This window comes from Micromys minutus, assembly GCF_963924665.1.
Source record: "Micromys minutus genome assembly, chromosome: 31".
Taxonomy (NCBI): Eukaryota; Metazoa; Chordata; class Mammalia; order Rodentia; family Muridae; genus Micromys; species Micromys minutus.
Window position 1 is genome coordinate 27,128,413 of NC_137966.1, and position 21,493 is coordinate 27,149,905.

Genomic DNA, 21,493 nt, shown 5'->3' on the forward strand with positions numbered 1-21,493 from the left:
TCACCTGATTTTTGACAAAGGAGCCGTAAACATTCAATGGAAAAAGGACAGCCTATTCAACAAATGGTGCTGGTCCAACTGGCACTCAACATGCAAAAGAATGAAAATAGACCCGTTCTTATCTCCGTGTACAAAGCTCAAGTGTAAGTGGATTAAAGATCTCCACATTAAACCTGATACACTGGAATTATTAGATGAGAAAGTAGGGAAAACCTTAGAACACATAGGCACAGGAGAAAATTTCCTGAACAAAACACCAATGGCTCAAGCTCTAAGGTCAAAGATTAACAAATGGGACTTAATGAGATTGCAAAGTTTCTGTAAGGCTAAGGACATCGTCAAGAAAACAAAACGGCAACCAACAGAATGGGAAAAGATCTTTACCAACACCACATCAGATAGAGGCCTAATATCTAAGGTGTACAAGGAACTCAAAAAGCTCGACACCAGAGAATCAAATAACCCTATTAAAAAATGGGGTACAGAGCTAAACAAATCTTTTTCAGTTGAGGAACTCCGAATGGCCGAGAAACATCTGAGGAAGTGCTCGACATCCTTAGCCATCAGGGAAATGCAAATCAAAACAACCCTAAGATTCCACTTCACTCCAGTCAGATTGGCCAAGATCCAAAACTCAGATGACAGCAGATGCTGGTGAGGCTGCGGAGAAATAGGAACACTTCTCCACTGTTGGTGGGGTTGCAAGCTAATACAACCACTCTGGAAATCTGTCTGGTGATACCTCAGAAAATTGGATATAGTACTACCTGAAGACCCAGCTATTCCACTTCTGGGCATATACCCCAGAGACACTTTAATACACAACAAAGATATATGCACCACAATGTTCATAGCGGCTCTATTTATAATAGCCAGAAGCTGGAAGGAACCCAGATGTCCTTCAGAAGATGAATGGATACAAAATTTGTGGTACATATACACAATGGAATACTACTCAGCCACCAGAAACAATGACTTAACCAAATTCTTAAGAAAATGGCTGCATCTAGAGAAGATCATCCTGAGTGAGATAACCCAGTCACAAAAGAACAGACATAATATGCAGTCACTGATAGTGGGATGCTAACCCCAGAGGCTTGCACTCCCCCAGAAACAACTCACAGACTGTATGAAGTCCAAGAAATAAAGGAAACAAAAACTATACATATATTCACAAAACAAGAAGACTTTGACTATTTCCATGTTGCGTTTTGTTTTGCATGTACTTTACGCTTATTGCAACTAGTACGTTTTCAATGCATACTGTCAAGCCCTTGAAAAAAATCAAGTACCGACTAAAAAACATATTCACATGGTTTTATGTAAAATTTATTTTAATGTCTGAAAAAACAGTACTGACAAAAATGTATAATTTTAAGCAAAAAATGTTTAAAATCTTTACATCTATCTTTGTTTTGAAAAATAAAATCGTTTAAAAAAAAAAAAGAAAGAAAAAGGGATCTTACTATTACACAGACACAGTTAATAAGTCACTAGTCATTTGTATAGAACTAACATCTTATGGGAATGGATAAATATTATTTTTTAGTTTGTTACGTAAACCACAGATCAAAATTAGAGAATAAAAGAGTGATACATTAAAAGAAGATTTAAACCAGAACAAAGATTAGTAATAACCACAGTCTAGAATATGCCAGAAAGAACTCTTCTACTAATACACAACCCATCTGTGAAAACAGCCATTCTAAAAGGACTGCCTTGAAAAATGAATATGACAGTGAAAACCAAAGAAAACAAACAAATACCAACAACAAAAAACATTAAAATAAATTGTGCCCTTGAGTTTATCCTTTTACTCAGTCAGCTTGATCATTGCCCTATTTTTTGATTAGTGAAATAAAAATTCCTAATTTCAAAAAAAAAAAAAAAATAACTAAAGAGCACAGAGACTAGCAAAATTAGAAATGAAAAGGGAGACATAACAATAGAAACTCAGCAAATTTGAAAAACCCATCAGATCTTACTACAAAAAAACTGAAAAATCTAGATGAAATGGATGATTTTCTAGACATATACTGTGTACTAAAGTTAAATTAAGAGCAGGCAAACTAACTAGACAGGCTCACATCCCTTAAGAAAACAAAAGTCATTAAAAACTTTTCAACCAAAAAAGCACAGGGCCAGTTTGTTTTGGTGCAGAATTTTAACAGACCTTTGAAGAAGAGCTAATATCAACACTCCTCAAACTATTCCACAAAATGGAAACAGAAGAATCACTACCTATTTCATGAAGCCATAGTTACTCTGACACCTAAACCACACAAAGAGACCAAACAAAGAAAAGAAGTTTAGAACAATTTTGCTTATGAATATCTATGCAAAAATACTCAATAAAATTTTAGCAAACAAAATCCAAGAACACACCAAAATGATCATTCACCATGATCAAAAAGGCTTTATTCCAGGAGTGCAAGGTTCATTCAATATACAAAAATCCTATGCAATCTACTATAAAAACACCTCAAAAAAAAAGAAATCACATGATCATCTTATTAGATGATTAAAAAGCATTTGACAAAATGCAACACCCTCATGTTAAAAGTATTAGAAAGATCAGGAATTCTAGGTGCAAACCTAAACATAATGAAAGTAATATACAGCAAACCAATAGCCAATATTCAATTAAATGAAGAGACAACTAAGGATAATAAGTGTAGAAGAGGATAAAGAATATCAACTAAAAGGCACAGTAAATATCTTCAAAAAAATCACAGAAGAAAACATCCCTGCCCTTTAAATGAGATGACCATGAACATACAGTAAGGCTACAGAACTGCAAATAGATTGGACAAAAAACAAACAAACAAACAAAACAAAACAAAACCTTTTCTGACACATAATAGTGAAAACACCAAATATTCAAAACAAAGAAAGAATACTGAAAGCTGTAAAGGAAAAAGGACAAGTAACATATAAAGGCAGGCCAATCAGAATTATACCAGATTTCTCAACAGACATGATGAAAGCTAGAAGATCCTGGAGAGATGTCATACTTACCCTAAGAGAACACAAATGCCAGCCCAGGTTACTATATCCAGCAAAACTCTCATAGATGGAGAAACCAAGATATTCTAGGACAAAACTAAACTTACACAGTATCTGTCTACAAAGCCTACATAAGATGATAAATGGAAAAATACAACACACACACACACACACACACAGACACACACACACACACAAAACTACACCCAAGGAAAAGCAAAAAAAAAAAAAAAAAAAAACCACACAGGAAAACCAAAAGAAGAAAAGCACACAAACATACCTCAACCTCTAACAACAAAAATAACAGGAAACAAAAATCACTGTTCCATAATTTCTCTTAACATCAATGGACTCAATTTTCCAATAAAAGACAGACTATCAGACTGGTTACATAAACAGGATCCAGCATTTTGCTGCATACAGGAAACTCATCTCAGAGACAAAGACACAGACACTACTTCTGAGTAAAAGGGTGGAAAAAACCTTCCATGAAAAATGGGCTCAGGAAACAATTTGGAGTAGCTAATTACCGGGAAAATTTATTAGGAGAAACTCTTAATCTTGAACATCTATGCTCTAAATACAAGGGCACCCACATTTATAAAAGAAATCCTATTAAAGTTCAAAACATATATTACACCACACACAATAATGGTGGGGGATTTCACACCCCACTCTCATCAATGAACAGATCATGGAGGCAGAATCTAAATAGAGACGCAGTGAAACTAGCAGAGGTTATAAACCAACTGGAATTAACAGGACATTTCATCCTAAAACAAAAGAATATGTTTTTTTTTTTCCCTCAGAACGTCATGGTACCTTCTCCAAAATTCACCATATAGTCAGTCACAAAACAGGGCTCAACAGATACAAGATCAAAATACTCCCATGCATCCTATCAGATCACCATGGACTAAGATTGTCTTTAGTAACAACAAAAACAAAAAGAATCCCACATACAAATGGAAGATGAACAATGCTCTACTCAATGATAACATGGTCAAAGAAGAAATAAAAAACAAAATTAAGGATTTATTATAATTAGTGAACACAACATACCTAAACTTGTGGGATGCAATAAAAGCAGGACTGAGAGTAAAACCCATATCTCTGAGTGTTTTTAAAAAGAAACTGGAGAGAGCATACACTAGTAGCTTGATAACACAGCTGAAAGCTCTAGAACAAACAGAAGCAGAGACACCCAAGAGGAATAGATGGCAGAAAATAATCAAACTCAGAGCAGAAATAAACCAAATTGAGACAAAAGTACTATAGAAAGAATCAACAAAACCAAGAGCTGGTTCTTTGAGAAAAATCAAAAAGATTGATAAACCCTTAGCCAGACTAACTAGAGGGCTTGGCAGGGGAAGTATCCAAATTAACAAAACCAAAGTTGAAAGGGGAGACATAACAACAGAAAGTGAGGAAATTCAATAAACCATAAGATCCTACTACAAAAGCCTATACTGAAAACAAAACTGGACAATCTGGAGGAAATATATAAATTTCTCAACATATACCAGATATCAAAGTTAAATGGGGATCAGATAAACCATCTAAATAGTCTCATAACACCTAAAGAAATAGAAGCAGTCATCAAAAGCCTCCTAATAAAGACATTCACGTTGTGAGAATCCACTTTACTCATTGAATCTAGCTCAAATTATATGGTACAAAGTAGTATGTAAACACTCCCAGGGTTGAACCTTGTAGCCTCTGGCAGGCAGTGGAAGCAAAGAACAAAGGTATGAGTCCTCAGCTTATTACTTGGTTTATCTAAAATTCCCAGGAGGGTGTGTTGTTCTCCCAATGTCTAGGCATACAAGCAGACAGTTCGGCTAACCTCTTTGGGCCTACTCCCAATCCCCCACCCCCCGCCCTTTCCTCTTTCTCTCTGCCTGCCTGCTGCCTGCATGAGGATGTAAAACTCTCAGCTACTGCTTCATGGTATCTCTTCACCGCAATAGAAAATAACTAAGGTAATTAAAAAAATTGAAATTCTTGAGAGTTGTCTTTTGCCCCAACTTATGGCTTAACCAAGAAATAAACCAAACAAGTGTGTGTGCATGTGTGTGTGTGTGTGAGTGTGTGTGTGTGTGTGTTGACTAGTAGGCTTCACTTTGTAGTTCTTGTAAGTTACTTTTCACATATCTATGGCTAACATCTAGAATTGTCTGATTTACATGTGTTGAACCATACATTATACTTAGTAAATTAACCTAGTAATCCCAGGAGGCTTTATATGACCACGGAAGTTTCTACGAGTAACATTATAGCATCTTTAAATGTCTTCATTTTTTTCTTCTCAATCTTATTTGCCTTTGTCTCTCTTTCTTGTTTCATTGTGCTTGTTGAATCCTCCAGTACAGCAGTGAGTAGCATGGCCTTAACTTGTCTCCAGTGTTAGCTAAAGAATGGTAAATCCTTAAGACCTAGGCATAAATTAGCCATAAGCACATTTTATTACACAGTTAATCTATGAAGCAAGCTCTTTTTTATTTCAACAATTTTCTTTTAAAACTCATCAATAGCTCATAAATTTTAGTAAATGCTTTTACTGCATCCATTGATATAATAATTTCAGTATCATATTTTGTTTATTATTGCTGTTGATTCACTAGAAAACTTTTTAATTAATTCATTTGTTTTTAGCTATGTGTGTGTGTGTGTGTGTGTGTGTGTGTGTGTGTGTATGTATGGGTGTGTGAACATATGTACGGTGGGGGAGGTACCTGTGCCACAGTGCGTGTGTGGTGGGGATGTACTCTTAGACTGGCATTTCATGTGATTCTCTCCTTCTGCCTGTAATTGGGTATCAGAGATTGGCAAGTACACTTTGAATCATCTCTCTGGTCTTCCTTGATAGAATAATTATTTTAATTTATACAATTCAATCTCATTTTTAAGCACCATTGTTTGCCACAGAATCTGATTGCTTGCATTTTTTTTTAAAAAAAATAATATTTTGACAAAATTTGGAAAATGCCTTATTTCAAAGTCACTTTAAACTAAGGTCAAAAAGCAAAAATAAATAACTACTTCAAATTCACCACAGGCTTTTATTGCATATACTCAGAAAGCAGAGGCAGTTGTAGAAAGATCACAAGTGTGAGCCAGGCTGTGCTATATAGCAAGCCCATCTCTCCTAAAAGACTTCTGATTATCATTGAGTAAAATTGGAGACTATGATTAGGAAACTATATTTAAAGAATAAGTAAACAAACAAACAAATCAAAAATAAAATCAGCAGTCCACAGTTTAAAAGAGCTTAGTGGGTTAAAAACAAAGACAGAATTTTTATAAAAAGAATTAAGAAACTTAAACCAAGGGAGGGACTTATATGGCCCCACACCTCCCTGAAGATTTATATACATAGTGAAGAGATACTGGGGGAAGAACTTGTGATGTCCTCTACTCCCTGAGGATTTGTAGGTTCTTAACAGATGCTGGAGAGAGAGAAAGAAGTTTATGAGGCTCCACCTTCTCCTGAGGAACTATAGTCAGTTAGCAGACTGTAGGAGGTGAGATTCCACTGATGCTTGAGGATTTATATAGCTAACCAAATGTTGAGGAAGAAATAATTTTACAGAGCAAGTAGATCAACAAGAATGGGAGGAAGAACAAAGAGTATGATGGGATTGAATATAATCAAAGTCTTTTATATACGTGTACAAAAATATAATGTGCACATTATATATAATTAATATAATAAAATTATATAAAAATTACAATGAATTTATAGTGGTTTTACCAAAAGATATTTTCAACATATTTTCATCAGTGAATAGAACATAGATACTGTATTCCTATTTTTACTTAAATATTTTTAAATCACATACACACACACACACACACACACACATATATACATATATACACGCTTAGCTTTCATAGTATCAATTTTATTTCTAAAATAGGATACTGCCACTATTTGCTCATACCATTACTCTTCTGAATCAATTATACCCAATATATATTCTACTATATATTTAGCATCAATATGGTACATAAATATTTCTTAATTTATTATGTTGTATTTAATTGTAGCTAGCAAATTTCTGATTTTTAACAAACTAATCCTTGAATGTGTGTGTTTAAAAAGTATTCTTTGGTGCTGGAGAGATGGCTCAGTGGTTAAGAGCACTGACTGCTTCTCCAGAGGTTCTGAGTTCAAATCCCAGTAACCACATGGTGGCTCACAACCATCTGTAATGAGATCTGATGTTCTCTTCTGGTGTGTCTGATGACAAGTACAATGTACTTATATATAATAAATAAATAATTTTTAAGGTGGCCTTTGTTTCTCAAGTACTTATGCATATTTCTCAAATCTAACAGCAGTCTTCCCAAAGATGCTGACTGTGTAGTCCATAAGACCTGATACACAGTCCTGGTCTTGGTACATCCCTTTACAGTTCTCCTTACTAAATCACATCTTACTGAATTCCATGTCTTCTTTCTTGGTTTGTTTCCTGGTTTTAATGAAGCAAAGCTTCCAATGTCTTTGAGCCTTTAATGAGAAATATATACTACTTCATCTTATTAATGCCAGCATCATAGTTGTCTTTTGGCTAGTATAATTAAATTCAGCCCTTTGGGTTGTACTATTTGAATGTGTGCCTGTGTTGGAGTAGGTATGTCACTTTGAAAGTAGGCTTTCCGTCATCTTAGCTGCCTGAAAGCCAGTATTCTGCTAGTAGCCTTCTGATGAAGATGTAGAACTCTCAGCTCTGGCAACACCATGCCTGCCTAGATGCTGCCATGCTCCCGCCTTGATGATAATGGATTGAATCTCTCAACCTGTAAGACAGTCCTAATTAAGTCCTTTATTAGACTTGCCTTGGTTATGGTGTCTTTTTATAGCAGCAAAACCCTAACTAAGACAGCTAGGTTATAAAGGCTAAGTTGAACACAGACAGACAGACAGACAGACACACACACACACACACACACATACACACACACACAATCACAAAGTTAGGCTATTTACTTTTCTTCATTAAATGATTATTATTTTCCAAGAAAATAAAACAGAAAAATATGCACACCACAGAAGAACTTTCAACTGTCAAGACTAATATAAAAATAGTACAGCATTTCAGAGAGAAAGACCACCAACAATGGAATAAAAATCATTATTACATGTTATTACACTAGCAACTTACATATGGAAACAAGTAGTGGAATATCATTAAACTTTTGAGTTTAAGTTGTGCTGAGACTCAAGCATAACAATAACCTGTCATATAACTAGGAATAAGACAATAAGAGGTTTGAGTATATTGGAACCCAAGTAATTTTTCCAAGCCTAGTCACCTGAGTTTGATACCCAGAAGCCACATAAAAATGGATGGAGAAAAAATACTCCACAAAGTCATCATCTGACCTCCACATGACACCATGGTATGGTGAATGAAGAAACTAATGAGTATCTGATCTCAGTCAAATATCACTATTTGCAGATGATATGATAGTGTACTTCAGTAACCCCAAAAATTTCACCAAAGAACTAAACCTGATAAACAACTTCAGCAAAGTGAAGCACCTAAATAAATGTTCAAAATCCTTAGCCATCACTATGTTCAGAGCAATCTTAATTTTAATAGCTAGAAGCTGGAAAAAATCCAGATGTCCTTCAGCAGAGGAATGGATACAGAAAATATGGTACATTTACACAATGGAGTACTACTCAGCTAATACAAACAATGATTTCATGAAATTCTTAGGCAAATGGATGAAACTAGAAAGAATAATCCTATGTGAGGTAGCCTACTTGCAAAGGAATACATCTGGTAATGCACTCACTGATAAGTGGATATTAGCCCCAAATCTCAGAATACCCAAGATACAATTCACAGACCACATGAAGCTCAAGAAGAAGGAAAACTAAAGTGTGAATGCTTTAGTCCTTCTTAGAAGGGCAAACAAAATACTCAAGGCAAGAAATATGAAGATGTTGGATCTACATGTCCAAATGATCAGCGTGTCCACTCCCACAGAGACACAGATAGACTGAGACACCTATGCAATAAGCAAGAGGTTCAATTTATAATTCCAGTATACTGGGGTAACTCAGCAAGTGGGACAGAGACAACCCAGAGGTTTCAAAATGCACAATTTTTATACAGTTCTGAGGGCAGATTTCAGCAACAGCATAGGGTTCTGGTGTCTCATTGGTGAGTTACAGTGATCCTTGGATTCATTGAATGAGGGGGTTTAGTTTGATGATAATGATGCATGTTTTGACTTTTCTATGGGACCCTGTGGCTGTCAGCCAGTACATTCTGTCCTTGTTTACTTCCTCAAAACTGGGTGTTTTGAGAAAGTCTCAGAGAGGGGCAACTTAACCTGGCTAAGAGCCTCACAAAATTCTTGGGTGTTTTGGAAAGTCCCAAGGAGTGGGCAACTATAATTTGTCCCTAGGTTGCTTGGCCAAGAGCCATACAGAGACAATGTGTGGAGCAGAGACTGAAGAAAAGGTCATTCAGAGACTCTCCCACCTGGGGATCCATCTCATAAATGGTCACCAAGCCCAGATAATATTGAGATACCAAGAATTGCTTGTGGGCAGGAGCCTAATATAGCTGTCTCCTGAGAGACTGCCCGAGCCTGACAAATATAAAGGTGGATGCTTGCAGACAACCATTGGCCTGAGAATGGGGTCCCAAGTGGAAAAGTTAAAAAAAGTAATGAAGGAGCTGAAGGGGTTTGCAACCCTCCAGGAAGAACAACAATATCCGTGGAGAACTTTTGGGGGTGCTTGGCAGGAATTTGACATTCGTCCAGGACAGGGAAATAAGCTCAGGCAGGAATCTGATTATAGGCTAGAACAAAGATAGTAGGTTTCAGGCAAGAATATGAGTTTGGGCTAGGACAGGGAAGTAAGGTCAGGTATTTGTCAGTCTAATAAGACTTTAGAAACAGTGAGCACAGGACTTTGTTTACTGCCTTGCTTGTTCTTTGACTATTTGTGTTTATTGTCTGCTTGTTCCTTAACCTAGAACTGACTTTATTACTTGCATGTAATTAAAATGGTATAAAAGCAGATTGGGAAAAAACAAACTGGTCTCAGCCTCAGAACTGGCTGGGGTGATACTACAATGTTGCTTAATTTAATTTTTTTCTTTTTAATCCTCACTCCTGCCCTGGAGTACCTGTTGACTGACTGAGCTGGCTGGTCAAATATCAACCAACAAACTCCCCACCCCGAGTTCCCAGGGACTAAACAACCAACCAAAAGTAAACATGGAGGGATGATGCATTTGTAGCAGAGAATGGCCTTGTAGGGCACGAACAGGAGGAAAGGTCCTTGGTTTTGTGAGTTCTGGGTGCCTCACTGTAGGGGAATGCCAGGGTGGGGAGGCAGGAAGAATGGGTGGGTAGGTGGGGGAGTACCCTCATAGAAGTAAGGGGATGGGGGACGGGATAGGGGGCTTACAGAAGGGGAACCATGAGAGAAGAAAACATTTAAAATGCAAATAAAGAAAATACCCAATAAAAAATTCAGCAAAAGAATAAACAAAAAGACCACCCAGTGACATTAGGGCGCAGAAAGGCTTCGGCCCATCTGCCACCCGGACCAGCAGTTCCTAAAGTTTTAAAGATTGGTGAGTAGGAGATCTGGGCAGCCAGGGAGCAGAGTGATCTCTGCAGAGTGCACACGGAAAGCACGGCCCCGACTTGCCTGATCCAGGGACCAGGGACACAAATTGGATCCTCAGTTTCCACCCGGTGACGTTAGGGTGCAGAACAGGGCTCGGCCCATCTGCCACCTGGACCAGTAGTTCCTAAAGTTCTAAAGACCAGTGAGGAGGAGATCTGGGCAGCCATGGAGCAGAGAGATCTCTGCAGAGTGCACACAAAAAGCGCGCCACCGACCTGCCTGATCCAGACACCAGGGACATATCATTGGAACCTCTTTTTCCACCCGGTGACGTTAGGGTGCAGAAAAGAGCTCAGCCCATCTGCCACCTGGACAAGTGGAGATCCAGGGACACAGACCAGATACAAGGGAAAGGCAAGAAAATATCACTGACAACAAGATGGCAAGAGGAAAGCAAAAGAATATATCCCAAGGAAACCAAGTCAACCTGGCAACACCAGAACCCAGCTCTCCCATAACAGCAAACATTGGAATGCCAAACACTCCAGAAAAAGAAGATGCAGAAATCATACCTCAAGATGCTGATAGAGATACTTAAACAAGAACGGGAAGAAAAGCAAAAAGAATAAGAAACTTTTAAAGAAGAAAGAAGAAAATCACTCAAAGAACTCAAAGAACTAGAGAAAAACAGAACAAAAGAGATGAAAGAATGGAAGAGGGAATTTAAAATGGAAATTGACACAATAAAGAAAACACTAAAAGAGATAACCCTAGAGGTAGAACACCTAAAAAAGAAATCAGGAGTCACAGAAGCAAACATTTCCAATAAACTACAAGAGATGGAAAAGAGAATCTCTGTGGCAGAAGACAACATTGTAAACATAGACAAAACAGCCAGAGAAGATGCAAAAAACAAAAAGCTCCTAACCCAAAATGTCCAGGATATCCAAGACACAATGAGAAGACAGAACCTAAGGATAATAAGAATAGAAGAGGAAGAAGAGTATCAACTAGGAGGCACAGTAAATATCTTCAACAAAATCATAGAAGAAAACTTCCCTACCCCTAAGAATGAGATGACCATGAGCATAAAAGAAGCCTTCAGAACTCCAAATAGGTTGGACCAGAAAAGAAATAACTCCCAACACATAATAGTCAAAACACCAAGTGCACAAATCAAAGAAAGAATACTAAAAGCAGTAAAGGAAAAAGGTCAAGTAACATATAAAGACAGACCAATCAGAATCACACCCGATTTCTCAATAGAGACTATGAAAGCTAGAAGAGCCTGGACAGCCATCATGCACACCCTAAGAGAGCACAGGTGCCAGCCCAAGCTGCTATACCCAGCAAAACTATCAATCACCATAGATGGAGAGATGAAGATATTTCAAGACAAAGCTAAATTTACACAATATCTGACCACAAACCCAGCACTACAACGAATTAAAGGTGGAAAACCCAATACAATGAGGGGAAATACATCCGAATAAAAACAAGTAAACTCCTAAGCAAGAAAACCAAAAGAAGAAAAAGGCACAGACACAACTCAAACTACAAAAGCAATAATGGCAGGAAACAGAAACAACTATTTTTTGATATCTATTAACATAAATGGACTCAACTCTCCAATAATTAGACATAGGCTATCAGACTGGATACATAGACAAAATCCAGCCTTTTGCTGCATACAGGAAACTCATCTCAGAGACAAAGACAGACACTATTTCAGAGTAAAAGGGTGGGAAAAAAACGTCCAAGCAAAAAGCCCCAAAAAGCAAGCTGGAGTGGCTATTCTAATATCAAAAAAAGTAAATTTCCAACCAAAGATATCAAAAAAAGATAAGGAAGAACACTTTTAACTCATTAACGAAGAAATCTGTCAGGAGGAACTTTCAATTTTTAACATATATGCTCCAAATAAAAAAGCACCCACATTCATAAAAGAAACCCTACTAAAGCTCAAAAAATACATTTCACCCCACACAATAATAGTGGGAGACTTTAATACCCCACTCTCTCCAACAGACAGATCATGGAAACAGAAACTGAACAAGGACATTCTAAAACTAGCAGAGACTTTGAACAAACTGGAATTAATAGATATCTACAGAACATATCATACTAAAGTAAAACAATACACCTTCTTCTCACCACCCCATTGAACCTTCTCGAAAATTGACCACATAATTGGACACAGAACGAGCCTCAATCGATATAAGAAGATTGAAATATTCACATGCATCCTCTCATTCATCATCATGGTCTACTGCTGGTCTTTAACAACAACAAAGACAACAAAAAGCCCACATACAGATGGAAACTAGACAACACTCTGTTAAACGATAGCAGGGTCAAAGAAGAAATAAAAAAACAATTAAGGATTTTCTAGAATTCAATGAAAATGAAAACACAACATACCCAAACTTATGGAATGCAATGAAAGCAATACTAAGAGGAAAACTCATAGCCTTAAGTGCTTCCAAAAAGAAACTGGAGAGAGCATACATCAACAACTTGACAGCACAGCTAAAAGTTCAAGAACAAAAGGGAGCAGATACACCCAACAAGAGTAGACAGCAAGAAATAATCAAACATAGGGCAGAAATAGACCAAATAGAAACAAAAAGAACCATTGAAAAAATCAACAAAACCAAGAGTTGGTTCTTTGAGAAAATCAACAAGATTGATAAACCCCTAGCCAGACTAACTAGAGGGCAAAGAGAGAGTATACAAATTAAGAAAATCAGAAAGGAAAGTGGAAACATAACAACTGAAACTGAGGAAATTCAAGAAATCATCAGATCCTACTACAAAAACTTATACTCCACAAAATTGGAAATTTTGGAGGAAATGGACGAATTCCTAGACAGATACAAGATCCGAAAGTTAAACCAGGACCAAGTATACTATTTAAATAACCCTGTAACACCTAAAGAAATAGAAGAAGTCATCAAAAGCCTCCCAACCAAAAAAAGCCCAGGTCCAGACGGGTTCAGTGCAGAACTTTATCAGACATTTATTGGGGATATAACACCAATACTCTCCAAACTATTCCAAAAGATAGAATCAGATGGAATACTACCTAACTCATTTTTTGAGGCTACAATAACCCTCATACCTAAACCACACAAAGACCCTACAAGGAAAGAGAACTTCAGACCAATCTCACTTATGAACATTGATGCAAAAATACTCAACAAAATCCTTGCAAACCGAATCCAAGAACACATCAAAACAATCATTCACCATGATCAAGTAGGCTTCATCCCTGGGATGCAGGGATGGTTTAATATAAGGAAAACCATCAACGTAATCCACCATATAAACAAACACAAAGAACAAAATCACATGATCCTCTCACTAGATGCTGAGAAAGCATTTGACAAAATCCAACACCCCTTCATGTTAAAAGTCCTGGAAAGAACAGGAATCCAAGGTCCATACCTAAATATAATAAAAGCAATATACAGCAAACCAACAGCCAACATCAAACTTAACGGTGGGAAACTTGAAGCAATCCCACTAAAATCAGGGACTAGACAAGGCTGCCCAGTCTCCCCCTACCTATTCAACATAGTACTGGAAGAACTGGCTGGAGCAATTAGACAGCAATAGAAGATCAAGGGGATACAAATCGGAAAGGAATAGGTAAAAACATCACTCTTTGCCGATGACATGATAGAGTACTTAAGTGACCCCAAAAATTCCACCAGAGAACTCCTAAAGCTGATAAACAAGTTCAGCAAAGTGGCCGGATACAAAATTAACTCAAACAAATCAGTAGCCTTCCTATACTCAAAGAACAAACATGTGGAGAAAGATATTAGGGAAAAGGTACCCTTCACAATCGTCACAAAAACTATGAAATACCTTGGTGTGACTCTAAGTAAGCAAGCAAATGACCTGTACGACAAGAACTTCAAACATCTAAAGAAGGAAATTGAGGAAGATCTCAGAAAATGGAAAGATCTCCCATGCTCATGGATTGGAAAGATCAACATCTTAAAAATGGCCTTCCTACCAAAAACAATCTATAGATTCAATGCAATCCCCATCAAAATTCCAAACCAGTTATTCATGGAATTGGAAAGATAAATGTGCAATTTCATATGGAACAACAAAAGACCTAGATTAGTGAAATCTATCCTCAACAACAAAAAAAATCTGTGGGAATCACTATCCCTGACCTCAAGCTATATTACAAGGCAATTGTGCTGAAAACTGCACGGTACTGGTACAGAAATAGGCATGTGGATCAATGGAATAGAATAGAAGATCCAGAAATGAGCCCTCATGTATATGGTCACCTGATTTTTGACAAAGGAGCAGTAAACATTCAATGGAAAAAGGACAGCCTATTCAACAAATGGAGCTGGTCCAACTGGCACTCAGCATGCATGAATGCCAGAATGAAAATAGATCCTTTCTTATCTCCTTGTACAAAGCTCAAGTCGAAGTGGATCAAAGATCTCCACATCAAAGCAGATACACTGAAACTATTAGATGAGAAAGTAGGGAAAACCTTAGAACACATAGGCACAGGAGAAAATTTCCTGAACAAAACACCAATGGATCAAGCTCTAAGGTCAAAGATTAACAAATGGGACTTAATGAGATTGCAAAGTTTCTGTAAGGCTAAGGACATCGTCAAGAAAACAAAACGGCAACCAACAGAATGGTAAAAGATCTTTACCAACTCCACATCAGATAGAGGCCTATATCCAAGGTATACTAGAAACTCAAAAAGCTAGACACCAGAGAATCAAATAACCCTATTAAAAATGGGGTACAGAGCTAAACAAAACGTTTTCAGTTGAGGACCACTGAATGGCTGAGAAACATCTGAAAAAGTGCTCGACATCCTTAGCCATCAGGGAAATGCAAATCAAAACAACCCTGAGATTCCACCTCACACCAGTCAGATTGGCCAAGATCCAAAACTCAGATGACAGCAGATGCTGGCGAGGCTGCGGAGAAAGAGGAACACTTCTCACTGTTGGTGAGGTTGCAAGCTAATACAACCACTCTGGAAATCAGTCTGGCAATACCTCAAAAAATTGGATATAGTACTACCTGAAGACCCAGCTATTCCACTTCTGGGCATATACCCCAGAGACACTTTAATACACATCAAAGATATATGCACCACAATGTTCATAGCAGCTCTATTTATAATAGTCAGAAGCTAGAGGGAACCCAGATGTCCTTCAGAAGATGAATGGATACAAAAATTATGGTACATATACACAATGGAATACTACTCAGCCACCAGAAACAATGACTTAACCAAATTCTTAAAAAAAATGGCTGCATCTAGAGAATATCATCCTGAGTGAGATAACCCAGTCACAAAAGAACAGACATAATATGCAGTCACTGATAGTGGGATGCTAACCCCTGAGACTTGCACTCCCCCAGAAACAACTCACAGACTGTATGAAGTCCAAGAAATAAACAAAACAAAGCAAAACAAAAAAAATTTACAAAACAAGAAAACTTTAACTATTTCCATGTTACATTTTGTTTTACATGTACTTTATGCTCATTGTAACTATTAAGTTTTCAAGGCATACTATCAAACCTGGAAAAAAATCAAGTACTGACTAAAAAATATATTCATATAGTTTTATGTAAAAATTATGTTAATATCTGAAAAAAGTACTGACAAAAATGTATAATTTTAAGCAAAAAATGTTTAAAATCTGTACATTTATCTTTGTTTTGTAAAATAAAGTTGTTTTATAAAAAAAATCAGAAATTGACACAATAAAGAAAATACTAAAAGAGATAACCCTAGAGGTAGAACACCAAAAAAAGAAATCAGGAGTCACAGAAGCAAGCATTTCCAATAGACTACAAGAGATGGAAGAGAGAATCTCTGTGGCAGAAGACAACATTGTAAACATAGACAAAACAGCCAGAGAAGATGCAAAAAACAAAAAGATCCTAACCCAAAATGTTCAGGAGATCAAGGACACAATAAAAGACAAAATCTAGGATAATAGGAATAGAAGAGGGAGAAGAATATCAACTAAGAGGCACAGTGAATATCTTCAATAAAATTGTAGAAGAAAACTTCCCTACCCTAAAGAATGAGATTACCATGAGCATAAAAGAAGCTTTCAGAACTTCAAAAAGTTTGGACCAGAAAAGAAATTCCTCTGGACACATGATAGTCAAAACACCAAGTGCACAAAGAAAAGAAAGAATACTAAAAGCAGTAAGGGAAAAAGGTCAGGTAACATATAAAAGCAGACCAATCAGAATCACACCCGATTTCTCAACAAAGACTATGAAAGAAAGAAGGGCCTGGACAGACATCATGCATACCCTAAGAGAGCACAAGTGCCAGCCCAAGCTGCTATACCCAGAAAACTATCAATCACCATCGATGGAGAGACGAAGATATTTCAAGACAAATCTAAATTTACACAATATCTGGCCACAAACCCAGCACTACAACAAATTTTAGCTGGAAAACCCAATACAATGAGGGAAAGTACATCCTAGTGAAAACAGGAAAACTCCTAAGCAAGAAACCCAAAACCAGAAAGAGACACAGACACAACTCAACCTACAAAAGGAAAAATAGCAGGAAACAGAAACTGCTATTCCTTGATATCTATTAAAATAAATGGTCAAAACTCCCCAATAAAGAGATATAGGTTATCAGACTAGATACATAAACAAATTCCAGCATTTTGGTGCATACAGAAAACTCATCTCAGAGACAAAAACAGACAGTATCTCAAAGTAAAAGGTTGGGAAAAAATCCTTCAAGAAAACAGCCCCAAGAAGCAAGCTGGAGTGGCTATTCTAATATTAAATAAAGTAAATTTTGCACCAAAAGTTATCAAAAAAGATAAAAAAGGACACTTTTTACTCATTACAGAGGAAATCAGTGAAGAGGAACTCTCAATCCTTAACATATATTTTCCAAATAAAAAAGGACCCACATTCATAAAAGAAACCCTACTAAAGCTAAAAAATTAATTTTACACCACACAATAATAGTGGGAGACTTTGATATTCAACTCTCACCAATGGACAGATCATGGAAAGAGGAGCTAAACAAGGACACTGTAAAGCTAGCAGAGACTCTGAACGAACTGGAATTAAAGGATATCTACAGAACATATCATCCTAAAGTAAAAGAATACACCTTCTTCTCAGTACCCCATGGCACATTCTCGAAAATTGACCACATAATTGGACACAGAACAAGCCTCAATTGATATAAGAAGATTGAAATACTAACATGCATCCTCTCAGATCACCATTGTCTAAGGGTGGTCTTTAACAACAACAAAGACAACAAAAAGCCCACATACACATGGAAACTAAACAACGCTCTGTTAAACGATAGCAGGGTCAAAGAAGAAATAAAGAAAGAAATTAAGGATTTTCTAGAATTCAATGAAAACGAAAACACAACATACCCAAATCTATGGGATGCAATGAAAGCAGTACTGAGAAAAAAAACTCATAGCCCTGAGCGCTTCCAAAAAGAAATTGGAGAGAACATACATCAGTAACAAGACAGCACAGCTAAAAGCTCTAGAACAAAAGGAAGCAGATACACCCAAGAGCAGTAGATAGCAAGAAATAATCAAAATAAGGGCAGAAATAGACCAAATAGAAACAAAAAGAACCATCGAAAGGATCAACAAAACCTTGAGCTGGTTCTTTAAGAAAATCAACAAGATTGATAAACCCCTATACAGAAAAACTAGAGGGCAAAGAGATATTATACAAATTAACAAAACAAGAAAGGAAAGTGGAGACATAAGAACTGAAACTGAGGAAACTCAAGAAATCATCACATCCTACTACAAAAGCCTATACTCCACAAAGTTGGAAAATCTGGAGGAAATGGATAAATTCCTAGATAGATACAAGATCCTAAAGTTAAACCAGGAACAAGTAAACCATCTAAATAATCCCATAACACCTAAAGAAATAGAAGAAGTCATCAAAAGCCTCGCAACCAAAAAAAGCCCAGGTCCAGACAGGTTCAGTGCAGATTTTATCAGACATTTATTGCAGACATAACACCAATAACTCCAAACTATTCCAAAAGATAGAATCAGATGGAATACTACCTAACTCATTTTTTGAGGCTACAATAAACCTGGCTCCTAAACCACACAAAGACCCTACAAAAAAAAGAGAACTTCAGACCAATCTCACTTATGAACATTGATGCAAAAATACTCAACAAAATCCTTGCAAACTGAATCCAAGAATACATCAAAACAATCATTCATCATGACCAAGTAGGCTTCATCCCTGGGATGGAGGGATGGTTTAATATTAGGAAATCCATAAATGTAATTCACCATATAAACAAACTCAAAGAACAAATTCACATGGTCATCTCTCTAGAGGCTGAGAAAGCATTTGACAAAATTCAACACCCCATCATGTTAACAGTCCAGGAAAGAACAGGAAGACAAGGTCCATACCTAAACATAATAAAAGCAATATACAGCAAACTAACAGTCAACATCTAACTTAACGGTGGGAAACTTGAAGCAATCCCACTAAAATCAGGGACAAGGCTGCCCACTCTCCCCCTACCTATTCAACATAGTACTGGAAGTCCTGGCTGGAGCAATTAGACATCAAAAGGAGATCAAGGGGATACAAATCAGAAAGAAAGAGATAAAAACATCACTCTTTGCAGATGACATGATAGTGTACTTAAGTGACCCCACAAATTCCACCAGAGAACTCCTACAGCTGATTAACAAGTTCAGCAAAGTGGCTGAATACAAAATTATCTCAAACAAATCAGTAGCCTTCTTATATTCAAAGGAAAAACATGTGGAGAAAGAAATTATGGAAAAGATGCTCTTCACAATAGTCCCAGAAACTTTGAAATACCTTGGTGAGACCCTAACTAAGTAAGTGAAGGACCTGTACGACAAGAACTTCAAACGTCTAAAGAAGGAAATCAAGGAAGATCTCAGAAAATGAACACATCTCCCATGCTCATGGATTGGAAGGATCAACATTTAAAAATGGCCATCCTACCAAAAGCAATCTACAGATTTAATGCAATCCCCATCAAAATTTCAACCCAGTTCTTCATTGAGCTGGAAGGATCAATGTGCAATTTCATCTGGAATAACAAAAGACCTAGAATATGGAAATCCATCCCCAACAGCAAGGAAACAACTGAGGGAATCATTATCCCTGACCTCAAGCTATATTACAAGGCAATTGTGCTGAAAACTACATGGTACTGGTACAGAAATAGGCATGTGGGTCAATGGAATAGAATAGAAGATCCAGAAATGAGCCCTCTTGTATATGGTCACCTGATTTTTGACAAAGGAGCAGTAAACATTCAATGGAAAAAGGACAGCCTATTCAACAAATGGTGCAGGTCCAACTGGCACTCGGCATGCAAAAGAATGAAAATAGACCCTTTATTATCTCCTGTACAAAGCTCAAGTGTAAGTGGATCAAAGATCTCCACATTAAACCAGATACACTGAAACTATTAGATGAGAAAGTAGGGAAACCTTAGAACACATAGGCACTGGAGAAAATTTTCTGAGCAAAACACCATTGGCTCAAGCTCTAAGGTCAAAGATTAACAAATGGGACTTAATGAGATTACAAAGTTTCTGTAAGGCTAAGGACATTGTCAAGAAAACAAAATGGCAGCCAACAGAATGGTTAAAGATCTTTACCAACTCATCAGATAGAGGCCTAATATCCAAGGTATATAAGGAACTCAAAAAGCTAGACACCAGAATATCAAACAACCCTATTAAAAATGGGGTACAGAGCTAAACAAAACGTTCTCATTTGAGGAAAACCGAATGGCTGAGAAACATCTGAGGAAGTGCTCGACATCCTTAGCCATCAGGGAAATGCAAATCAAAACAACCCTGAGATTCCACCTCACACCAGTCAGATTGGCCAAGATCCAAAAATCAGATGAAAGCTGATGTTGGCGAGGCTGCGGAGAAAGAGGAACACTTCTCCACTGTTGGTGGGGTTGCAAACTAATATAACCGCTCTGGAAATCAGTCTGGCAATACCTCAGAAAATTGGATATAGTACTACCTGAAGATCCAGCTATTCCACTTCTGGGCTTATACCCCAGAGACACTTTAATACACAACAAAGATATATGCACCACAATGTTCATAGCGGCTCTATTTATAATAGCCAGAAGCTGGAAAAACCCAGATGTCCTTCAGAAGACAAATGGATACAAAAATTTTGGTGAATATACACAATGGAATACTACTCAGCCACCAGAAACAATGACTTAACCAAATTCCTAAGAAAATGGCTGCATCTAGAGAAGATCATCCTGAGTGAGATAACCCAGTCACAAAAGAACAGACATAATATGCAGTCACTGATAGTGGGATGCTAACCCCAGAGGCTTGCACTCCCCCAGAAACAACTCACAGACTGTATGAAGTCCAAGAAATAAAGAAAACAAAAAATATACATATATTCACAAAACAAGAAGACTTTGACTATTTCTATGTTGCGTTTTGTTTTGCATGTACTTTACGCTTATTGCAACTAGTAGGTTTTCAATGCATACTGTCAAGCCCTTGAAAAAAATCAAGTACTGAGTAAAAAATATATTTACATGGTTTTATGTAAAATTTATTTTAATGTCTGAAAAAACAGTACTGACAAAAATGTATAATTTTAAGCAAAAAATGTTTAAAATCTGTACATTTATCTTTGTTTTGCAAAATAAAGTCGTTTAAAAAAAAAAAGAAACTTGACATCCTATGTGCATAACGATTAAGCATAACACAGGAGGCCTAACCATTGGACTCCCCAGCTTTTAGTGCCATTACTCCTCCAGGCCTTCCTGGCATCTGGTTAACAATGTGC